General features: G+C 46.8%; 1 pseudogene; it reads left to right on the top strand.

Annotated features, from left to right (window-relative positions):
- Nucleotides 1–9152: 9152 nt before the first annotated feature.
- On the top strand, nt 9153–9261 carry LOC137346348 (U2 spliceosomal RNA; annotated as a pseudogene).
- The last annotated feature ends 1962 nt before the right edge of the window (nt 9262–11223 follow it).

Raw genomic sequence — 11223 nt, 5'->3', positions numbered from 1 at the left:
TTCCACGGTAGTTGTTGCAGACACCGCGGTCACCTTTGTTCTGATAGAGGGTGATGATATTGGCATCGCGCATGTCCTGTGGTACTGCTCCCTCGTCCCAGCACAGGCAAAGCAGTTCGTGCAGTGCTGAAGGTATAGCAGGCGACGGATGTTAACTCGCTGGGGGCTTTCTTGTAGTTCAGCAGTGCACTGCGCTGAGTGGCTATGACATGTTCCAGCTCTTCAATGTGAGATTGAAACCAGTCTACATTCCGCTTCGCACGATTGCCAAAGCTGGTCATTGCTGAGTCATGGATGGTGTCTCTGATGTGGGCCCACTTGGTCCCTGCATCCCCTGTGGGAGTGTTTTGAAGGGCTTTTTCAAGTGAATTTAGAAATTTACGTAACAGCTGTGGATGAGAAATTCTGCTTGTGTTGATGCGCGGGCGGCCCTTCTGCTTGGAGTGATGCAGCTTCTTTGGTTTGAGGCTAACCTTGCTGCACACCAGGGAGTGGTCGGTCACGCTGTCCACACTGTGGAAGCTGCGTGTGATTTGAACTCTGTTTAAAGAGGCTCACCTTGTGACGATGAGGTCCAGCTGGTGCCAACGACGTGATCTTGGGTGCCTCCAAGAAACCTGGTGACAGGGTTTAGTGTGAACGAATGAGTTGGTGATGCAGAGGTTATGATAGGTACACAATTCAAAGCAGTCTCTGTCCATTCTCATTCATCCTTCCAATGCCATAGTGCCCAAGGCATTTGGGCCATGAGTCATGGTCGGCCCCAACCCTGGCGTTAAAGTCCCCCAGCAGGAATAGGTGTCCGGTGTTGGGAATGCTACTAATGTTATTATGGAGTTCCTTGTAGAACTGGTCTTTAGCTTCAGGTGAGGAGCAGAGTGTTGGAGCATAGATGCTGAGTAGGTGTACTGGACCAGAGGCGGTGAACAGTCGGATGGACAGTATGCGTTCCGAGCCATTTGAGGGAGGTTCTGTCATGCTGAGCAAAGAGTTTCTGATGGCGAAGCCCACTCCATGCTGTCTTGGTTCTTCAGGATCCCTACCCTGCCAGAAGAAGGTGTAGTCTTGCTCTCTTCGAGATCCGTTCGCAGGGAGGCGTGTCTCCTGAAGTGCTGCAATGTCCACATTGAGTCCACTGAGCTTGTTGTTAATGATGGCGGTCTTCCAAGAATCGTTGATTTGTGTAAGGTCTTCCAACAGGCCAGGACACATAGTTCTGACGTTCCAGCTTGCAAAGCGAAGGGCTGGTACCTTCTTTCCTTTTTTGGTCGTGTTGTTTGGTGCGGTGTTGCAGTCCACTTGTCGGGCATTGACCCTGAGCTCCAAGCACCCATTGAAGCAGGTGGACTGTGGCGGGACAGAACCTTACTGACCGGTTTGAGGCGGGCGGTAGCTATCCAGTGAGATGCGATGACCTCTCCCATCGACAAAGGCAACACGTGACGTCCAATCACTACGCCAACTGAGCTGGACTTATAACCCATAACTGCTGCCTTCCGTGTTGTTTCAGTTGCTGTGAGGCGACTATGGAGTGACCTCTCCATGGCGCATGCCTGGACGGATGTATGGAGGTTTTGAGTTGCCCAAGCATCAAAACCCCCCCTCTCAGCCTTCCTGGTGGGGTCCAAAGGGGTGCAGAGCACGACTTTTGGCACCAGTATGGCTGCAGGAACTGCCGGTAGGTGGATGCTGGTGGGAGGATGTGGGGGTAGGGGGGTAGGGGGTGCAGGAGGAGGAGTGAGGTGGGAAGGGGTGGAGGGAAGGGGATGAGGGGGGAGCTGGGAGGGAGGCTGCAGGGGATAAGGGGAGGGGTGCAGGGGAATGGGGTGCGAGGGGAAGATGGTGCGAGGGGGAGCTGGGAAGGGATTGTGGGGGGAAGGGGGAGTGAGGTGGGTGGGGGAGGGGAGTGCAAGCGGGGTGGGGGGAGGTGGTGCGAGGGGGTGAACTGGGAGAGGGAGGGAGGGTGTGCAGGTAATAAAACAAAACATTGCATCAGCTCCCACCATTGTCCCTTTTACAATGGTGTTCTACTGCAGGTATCGGGATCCGGGATCTGGGAGCCGAGCCGGAGTTGTGGGGAAGGTTTGTGTGGAAACAGCGCGGAGTCATCAAGTGAGCAGAAGCCGCTGCCAGAACCATGTGGCCGCTCTCGGGACTAAGTGGCCGCTCTTCCTCCTGATCGCCTCCGTGGACGGGCTCCCCGAACACAGCCACAGCCTTTCTGTCCAGTTGGCCAAGCTTCATCAGCATTCCTTTCCCGGATTGCCAGCCGTTCACCCTCTCTCTGCGGTGAATTTCTCTCCCAGCCTTACGTGACAATCGCCCTGGGCGCCACAGACATTAAGAGATGGCATCAGTATATCAGTAAGGGAGAATCTCAGATCAGAAGAAGAAAAAGTGGAATCTGTTTGGGTGGAGCTAAGAAACAGCCAGGGGCAGTAAACGTTGGGAGGAGTTGCTAATAGGACATGCAACAGTCGTGGTAGTGTGGGTATTAATCAGGAGATAAGAGAAGCATGTGGCATGGGTAATACAGTAATCATGGGTGACATCAATCTGCATATAGACTGGGTAAACCGAGTGAGCACTAACGCTGTGGAGGACGAGTTTCTGAAGTGCGCTAAGGATGATTTTCGAGAGCAGGATGTTAAGGGACTGACGAGAGCACAGGCTATTTTGGATCTCTCTTATGTAATGAGAAAGGGCTAATTACTAATTTTGTTGTTAAAAAACATTTTGGGATGAGTGACCATAACATGATAGAATTTTACATTTTGTTTGAAAGTGAGGTAGTTCAATCTGAAGCCAAGTTGTTAAATTTGAATGAAGGAAATTATGAAATTATGAGGGGCAAATTGGCTGAGGTAGATTGGGAAAATACATTAAAATTTATGACATTGTTATGACAAATTTATGTATAGTCTTTAAATAAATATTGCATAGTTTACAGCAGATATACATTCCTTCAAGGCACAACAAACACCAAAGTTAATGACATTCGACCGTAGATAATGAAAGAAGTTAGGGATTGTATCAGATTAATAGAAAAGGCCTATAAAGTTGCCAGAAATAGTAATAATCTGAGGACTAGGAGGACTTTATAATAGAGCAAAGGAGGGCGAAGAAACTGGTACAGAAATGGAGAATAGAATGTGAATGCAAGCTAGCAACAAATATAAAAATGGACTGTAAAAGCTTCTATTGGTATGTAAAAAGGAAACGTTTGGCTAAGACAAACTTGGGTCCATTGCAGGCAGAGTCAGGAGAATTTGTAATGGGGAATAGAGAAATGGCAGAGAAGCTAAATGAATCCTTTCTGTCTGTCTTCACTGAGGAAGATGCAAGAAATCTCCCAGAATTAGAGATCCAAGGGATTAGGGGAATGAGAAATTGAAGGAAATTAGTATTACTACGGAGGTTGTATTGGAGAAATTAATGGAACTGAAGGTTGATAATTCCCCAGGCCCTGATATTTTACATCCCAGAGTGTTGACCGAGGTAACTATGGAGATCATGGATACATTGGTGATCATCTTACAAAATTCTACAGATTCTGGAGCATTTCCTGCAGATTGGAAGGTAGCAAATGTCATCCCACTTTTTTAAGAAAGGGCAGAGAGAGAAAACAGGGAATTGTCGACCTGTTAGCCTAATATTATTCATTGGGAAAATGCTCGAATCTATTCTGAAGGATGTGATAAATGGACACTTGGATAATAGTGATATGATTAGGAACAGACAATATGGATTTATGAATGGAAAATCATGTATGACGAACTTGCTGGAATTGTTTTTTTGAGGATGCTACTAACAGAATTAATAAAGGGGGGGTCATTGGATGAGGTACATTTAGATTTTTCGAAAGCTTTTGATAAAGTCTCCCACAGAAAGTTGGTAATCAAAATTAAAGCACATGAGATAGGAGGTAATATACTGGCATGGATTAAGGATTGGTCAAGAGGCAGAAAGCAGAGATTAGGAATAAACGGAACATTTTCACATTGGCAGGCTGTGACTGGAGGGGCACCGCAGGGATCAGTGCATGGACTCCAGCTGTTCACAATATAAATCAATGAATTGGATGTGGGACCAAATGTAGCATTTACAAGTTTGTGGATGACACAGAACTAGGTGGGAATGTGTAATGTGAGGAAGATGCAAAGTGGCTTCAAGAGGATTTGGACAGACTTAGTGAGTGGGCAAGAACGTGACACATGGAATATAATGTGTAAAAATGTGAGGTTATCCACATTGGTAGGAGGAATGGATGTGCAGAGTATTTCTTAAATGGTAATAGATTAGATAGTATAGATGTACAAAGTGACCTGGATGTCAGTGTCAATAAGTTACTGAAAGCTAACATGCAGGTGCAGCAAGCAATTAAGAAGGTTAAGGCAATGTCAGCATTTATCACAAGAGGATTTGCGTACAGGAGTTTTGGAGTCTTGCTTCAATTGTACAGAAACCCAGTGAGACCACACCTGGAGTACTGTGTGCAGTTTTGGTCCCCATACCTTAAGAACATTATTATTGCCATCGAGGGAATGCAACAAAGATTCACCAGACTTGTTCCAGGATGGAGAGACTGTCCTATTAGGAGAGGTTGGGGAAACTGAGCCTGTATTCTCTAGTGTTTCGAAGAATGAGGTGATCTCATTGAAACCTACAAAATACTTAAAGGAGTAGACAGGGTAGATGAAAGTAAGGTGGTGCACATGGTTGGGGAGTCTAGGACCAGGGGGCACAATTTCAAAATAAGGGGGAAGCAACTTAAGTCAGAGATGAGGAGAAATTTCTTTACTCAGAGCATTGTGAATCTTTTGAATTATCTGCCCCAGAGGGCTGTGGAAGCTCAGTCATTGAGCATGTTTAAAGCAGAGAGTGACAAATTTGTAAATACAAATGATGTAAGGGGATATAAGGATAGTGTGGGAAAAATACATTGAAGTGGATGATCAGCCATGGTCATATTGAATGGCGCGGCAGGCTCGATGGGCTGAATGGCCTACACCTACTCCTGTTCTTATGTTTCCTATGTTCCTGTGATTCAAGTGGAAATAAGCTCAAGGCTGCAGGAGGTGGTTTTCATGGACTAGTCACATTTTCATAGAGATTGTGGGGAGATAGGAGAGAGATTGGTGAAAGCAATTGGTTCAGGACAGAAAGTGTTGGTTTGTTGGGCAACCAAAGGCTGATTTTAACAGGAGCAGGTGAACAGTTGCTCTCAACGCTAGAGATAATGAAGTATCTGATTTTTCACATCTGTTGTTGTAGTTGAGGTGGGAGGAGTTAATGGTGAGGGGTTTATAAGGACAATTGATGGTGATGAAGAGACACAGGGGATATCTATGCATTCTGGGAATGTTCCTGCAGAAATAATGACATAGAGGACAGTGAGGCCCACTTCATGTGACTCAGCTGAAAACAGAAGTGTAGCAGCTAGTTTATCCCATGTATTTGGGACAGAATATCCCAAAAATCTATCCCATTGTATTTGAAACAGCAAATATGAGGGCAAGATAGGATATTCTATGAATGAATAAGACAGTCAAGGCACAGGCAAAGAGCAGATATTTCCAGAACATATGAATCCATTTTGGCCTCTTCGTGAGAAACATTTTTTATTCGTTCCTGGGAGTTGGGCATCACTGGCTAGGCCAGCATTTATTGTCCATCCCTACTTGCACCTGAGAAGGTGGTGGTGAGCTGCCTTTTTGAACCACTGCAGTCTATGTGGGGACACCCACAATGCTCTCAGGAAGGGAGTTCCAGGATTTTGCCCCAGCGACAGTGAAGGAACGGCAATAGTCAAGATGGTGTGTGGCTTGGAAGGCAACTTGCAGGTAGTGGTCTTCCCATGCATCTTCTGCCCTGTTCCTTCTAGGTGGGAGAGGTCACGGCTTTGAAAGATGCTGTGTAAGGAGCCTTGGTGCATTGGTGCAGTGCATCTTGTAGATGGTACACACTGCTGCCACTGCACGTCAGTGGTGGAGGGAGTGAATGTTTGTGCATGGCCCGCCAATCAGGTGGGCTGCTTTGTCCTGGATGGTGTTGAGCTTCTTGAGTTTTGTTGGAGCTGGACCCATCCAGGCAAGTGGAGAGTATTCCATCACAGTCCTGACCTGTGCCTTGTAAATGCTGGACAGGCTTTGGGGAGTCAGGAGGTGAGTTACTTGCTGCAGAATTCCTAGCCTCTGACCTGCTCTTGTAGCCATAGCATTTATATGGCTGCTCCTGTTCAGTTTCAGCATCTTCCTTTCTGCTAGGTAAGGCTCCAATCAGCAGAGAGTTTCCCCCCGGATTCACATTAACTCCAGTTTTACTAGGGTTCCTTGATATCATGCTTGGTCACAGGTTGCCTCATTGTCAAGGGCAGTCACACTCACCTCACCTCTTGAGTTCAACTCTTTTGTCTGTGTTTTAACCAAGGCTGTAATGAGGTCAGGAGCTGAGTGGCTCTGGCCGAACCCAAACTGAGCATCACTGAGAAGGTTATTGCAAATGTACCTTTTCTAACCCTGTGAGTTTGTTGTTGAAAACGAGATTGTTGTTGTGCATTAATCCAGTGGTGAATTGTAATGATAGTCAGAACATCCTTGCCTGAGGTTGTTCTTAGGGTGTAGAATATGCAATTTCCTGTTACTGCTTCTTTTTGTGGATTTAATTTCAAATCTTTTGATGATGTATGGTTGCTGTAACTCACAAATCCAACAGTTAAACTGACTTCAGGATATTTCATGTGATACTGTTTCATTTACCCACATTAAAGTTTATCTTTAATGTAATGGCCATTATACATCACAATCCAAAATCTCCTTAAAGATAGTTAGTTTTCTCATTGTCCTTCACCTCCCACAAGGATTTCAGGAATAGAAAAAGCAAGTGACCAAGTAACCGATCAGCTCTGCTCCAGATCAATGTTTATTATTTGTTATTGACACAATTTCCCATTCAGTGTAAACAAATATTTTATCCCATTCTTCAGCTCCTCTCTGAATTTCCTCTGTGTCAGTCCATAGACACAAATGTTTGTGCAGGAACTGAGAAGCTTCAGCATGGCCCCAGCTTGTTGGGTAATATATATCAGGTTACTGTAATATTTGTCGGTGTAAGTATAGTTTCTCACTGTCCAATTTATCGAATGGACAACATATGTCATCCACAATAATATGAAATTGGCAGAAATAGTGAAAAGCAATATCATGGATTTCCTTCGATTCCTCACCTCTGGATCATTCTGATTCTCACTGTTTCTCTGGAGTCCCCTGTGAACTCTATTTGCCATTATAATGTGTCTGATGGTCAATGCATTGAACAACAGAATTAAACTGATTGGTAATAGAGGGGTTATGATACTGTCAAAACATTCATAAACCCTCCACAAGGGGGAGGTGAGATAATCAGCTGTTGGAACACAACACCAAGGTACATTGTCAATTCTAGTTACAGCTTCACCTGCACAGTCAAAGGGAATACTCCTCAGACAGCTCACCACAAACACAGTCGTGATAACAACCATCGCTGCTTTCTCAGTATTATATTTTGATTGGAGCTTCTGACAGCAAATTGTTACAAAACGATCAAAAGTGAAGGCAACAGAAAACCAGACAGAGCAGTCTAAAGCGACAGTATATGCGACAAGGTTCACCATACACACAGGAGTTATAAACAGGAAACTAACTGCAAAGTACATGATATTAATCCGGTGTAATATCACATGGATGATAATCACCATTAGATCCGCCACTGCCATGGCCACCAGATAGTGAGTGATACATTTGGAGAGACCGCAATTTCCTCGAGACAAAATCACAATCCCCACCAAGTTAACTGTAAGAAACAGAAACAGATATTTAACTCGATGCTGTCCCCAAGCATTTTTAAAATAATCATTTCAAGTTGAAAAAGACAGGATGGAAATATGAGAATTCCATTTCTGAATTAAATTTAATTGTTCTTTAAAGATCTGTTTATCGGTGACAGGGGAATCTGTGGCAAAAGAAGTTACAGGAAAATGAGAAGGCAAACAAAGTTGTTAATGTGAGATAGCAAAAGAGATGCTGAAGATAAAAACTGATGATTTTTTGTTCTGGAGAATTATGGGACCCAAAACACCAGTCTCTGCAAAAGCAAGTAACTGCAGTTAAGCTTTGCCCTGTTGGGTTATAGTCTGTAAAACATGGAGAGTGCACTCTCGCCCTGCTGTGTTACAGTTTGTACAACAAGGAGAGTGCACTCTCGCCCTGTTGGGATATAGTCTGTACAACATAGAGAATGCACTCTCACCCTGTTGGGATATAGTCTGTACAACATGGAGAGTGCACTCTCAACCTGTTGGGTTATAGTCTGTAAAACATGGAGAGTGCACTCTCGCCCTGCTGTGTTACAGTTTGTACAACAAGGAGAGCGCCCTCTCATCCTATTGGGTTCTGGTCTGTACAACATGGAGAATGCACTCTCTCTCTCTCTTGGGTTATGGTCTGTACGACATGAAGAGTGCACTCTCACCCTATTGAGTTCTGATCTGTACAACATGGAGAGTGCACTCTCGCCCGATTGGGTTATGGTCTGTAATACATGGAGAGCGCACTCTCACCCTATTGGTTTGTGGTCTGTACAACATGGAGAGTGCACTCTCACCCTGTTGGGTTATGGTCTGTACAACATGGAGATGCGAACTCTCACCCTGTTGGGTTATAGTCTGTACAACATGGAGAACACACTCTCTCCCTGTTGGATTATAGTCTGTACAACATGGAGAGTACACGCTCACCCTGTTGACTAAACGTCTGTACAACATGTAGAGCGAACTCTTCCCCTGTTGGATTATTGTCTGTACAACATGGAGAGTGCACTTTCACCATGTTGGGCTATAGTCTGTACAACTTGGAGAGTGCACTCTCCCCCGATTGGGTTATGGTCTGTACTACATGAAGAGTGCATTCTCACCCTATTGTGTTATGACCTGTACAACATGGAGAGTGCACTCTCGCATTATTGGGTTATGGTCTGTACTACATGGAGAGTGCACTGCCGACCTATTGGGTTATGGTCTGTAATACATGGAGAGCGCTCTCTCACCCTTTTGGGTTCTGGTCTGTCCAACATGGAGAGTGCACACTCCCCCTATTGGGTTATGGTCTGTCCTACCAAAGGCTTCTCGGCCTTTTGGCTAAGATCAAGTGTAGTATCTGTTCTTATCAGTGCTTATTTGATTGAGAAGAGACCATGATCATTGCCTTTTGATCCTGGGGAAGCTTTGAGTAAAATGGCTATAACCAATTTTCGAGCTTCGGGCCAGGGAGTGCGCAACACCGTTCGGGTGGTCAACTGCAGCACAGTTGTTTGCAAGAACTGCAAGGAGGAAGGCCATCAGACCAAGGACTGTAAGCAGACTAAGTGTTGCAACTTGTGCGGTGCGGCAGGCCATCTCTACAAGACCTGCCCCAAACATTGCCTCAACTACGCTCAGGCGGCAAAGTCCAAGGAAAGGCCGGGAGAAGGTTCGACGAAGGCGTCCGCTGTTCGAAAGGAGACCAGCAACCTTCTCCGCAGTGAGGAACTTCAACCTGAGAAGGAAGGGGAGGCGGCTGAAACCAACGGCCCAGCACCTACCCAGCGCCCGGAAACCCCTCCTCCACAGACAGAATCAATGGAGGAGGAGGCAGCAGATGGACAAACAGGTCAGTGGCAAGTGGTCCAGAGGAAAACCACAAAGAAAAAACATCCCAAAGCCACCACCCAAACCAGTGGCAAGAGGAGGCTCTCTTCTGAATCAGACTGCAACAACTCCTCTTCACTGGACGGGGAAATGCTGGAATGACAGCCCCTTCAAAAGAGGCGGCAGAACTCCGAGATGGATGATAAAGCATCCCAGCCCCCGTGCACTGGAAGCTGTGATGGGCCCGGCGTGCCCGAACCCCAATGCCCCACACGTAACGACGTGGCCAACGCATCTCAGCTCCGGGACATCGGGAGCAAAGACACGTCTGGCGCACCTGAGCTCCGGGAGACCGGGAGCTGTGATGTTTTCGAGGAGGAACAGATAGAAGCAGCTGAGGACAACCCAATGCTCTCTGCCTACAAGACCCCCCCGATGTCACCCGAGCGGCACAAACCCTGCATGAAAATTCAGGAGGGGTTTCTGAGCCCAACCAACGTGAAACTGCTTGCGCACACGATGGGTATGCAGGAACATCCCGAAGGGGAAGGACTGGGACTAGCGAGGACAAATGGTATGGGAAGCAACAACTAATTTTTAGTAAAAAATGGGTGTAAGAATTGCTTCCATTAATGTGCGTAGCATTAAATCGACTACGCGATGTGTTTCAACCTTGGATTACCTTGCCAAGGTCAAAGCTGACCTACTGTTTCTGCAGGAGTGTGGAATACCACACCTCAGCACCTACAGGCAGTGGTCGCGATGGTGGTCACACGGGCCATCGATCTGGTCGCGGGGTAATGACTGCCGTTCCTCCGGCCTGGGTATTCTGCTGCGGGGAGGTAACTTCACCATCTCCGAAGTTAAGGAGGTGGTGGGCGGTTGCCTCCTCGTAGCAGACGTGATGTACAACAACGCTCCGCTCCGGTTGATCAACGTGTACGCCCCGGTACAACGCAGCGAGCGGCTGAACGTCTTCCAGCAGCTCCCATTGCTGCTGGCGACGTCCAGGCCGGTCACCCCAGGCGGTGACTTCAACTGCATCATCGACCACTGCCTCTTACTGGCCGACTGTCACTTACAGGACGACCAGCGGGTTGGCAGAGGGACGTGGAAGCTCAATGCGACACTGCTGACCCCAGAGAACGTTGAGGAACTCAAAAGGGATTACAATGGTTGGAGGACCGTGAAACCCCTCTTTGAGTCTCCAGTTCACTGGTGGGAAGCGATTAAGGAGAACATCAAGAGGTTCTTCATCCACAAAGGTGTTCAGAAGGCGAGAGAGAGACAGAGGGAACTGTCCCGACTCCAGAAAATTATGCAAAATCTACTCCGGTTGCAGTCAATGGGGGTCGAGGTCAAGGAGGACCTCCAAGAGGTGAAGAGCCAGCAGGCCTCGCTCTTTGCCAAGGAGGCCTCCAAGATCATCTTCCGGTCCAGAGTCCGCTCCATCGAGCAGGATGAGACGTGCTCGCGTTACTTCTTCCAAAAGGTACACAGAGAGAGCTCTGTTATCAGCAGCCTGAAGGAAGAAGATGGCTCGGTAACGTCTTCGCAGTCCG

This window comes from Heterodontus francisci, chromosome 29 (genome assembly GCF_036365525.1).
Source record: "Heterodontus francisci isolate sHetFra1 chromosome 29, sHetFra1.hap1, whole genome shotgun sequence".
In the NCBI taxonomy this organism is placed as follows: domain Eukaryota; kingdom Metazoa; phylum Chordata; class Chondrichthyes; order Heterodontiformes; family Heterodontidae; genus Heterodontus; species Heterodontus francisci.
The sequence above is the reverse complement of the archived record's forward strand: the minus strand, read 5'-3'. Positions and strand labels throughout refer to the sequence as shown.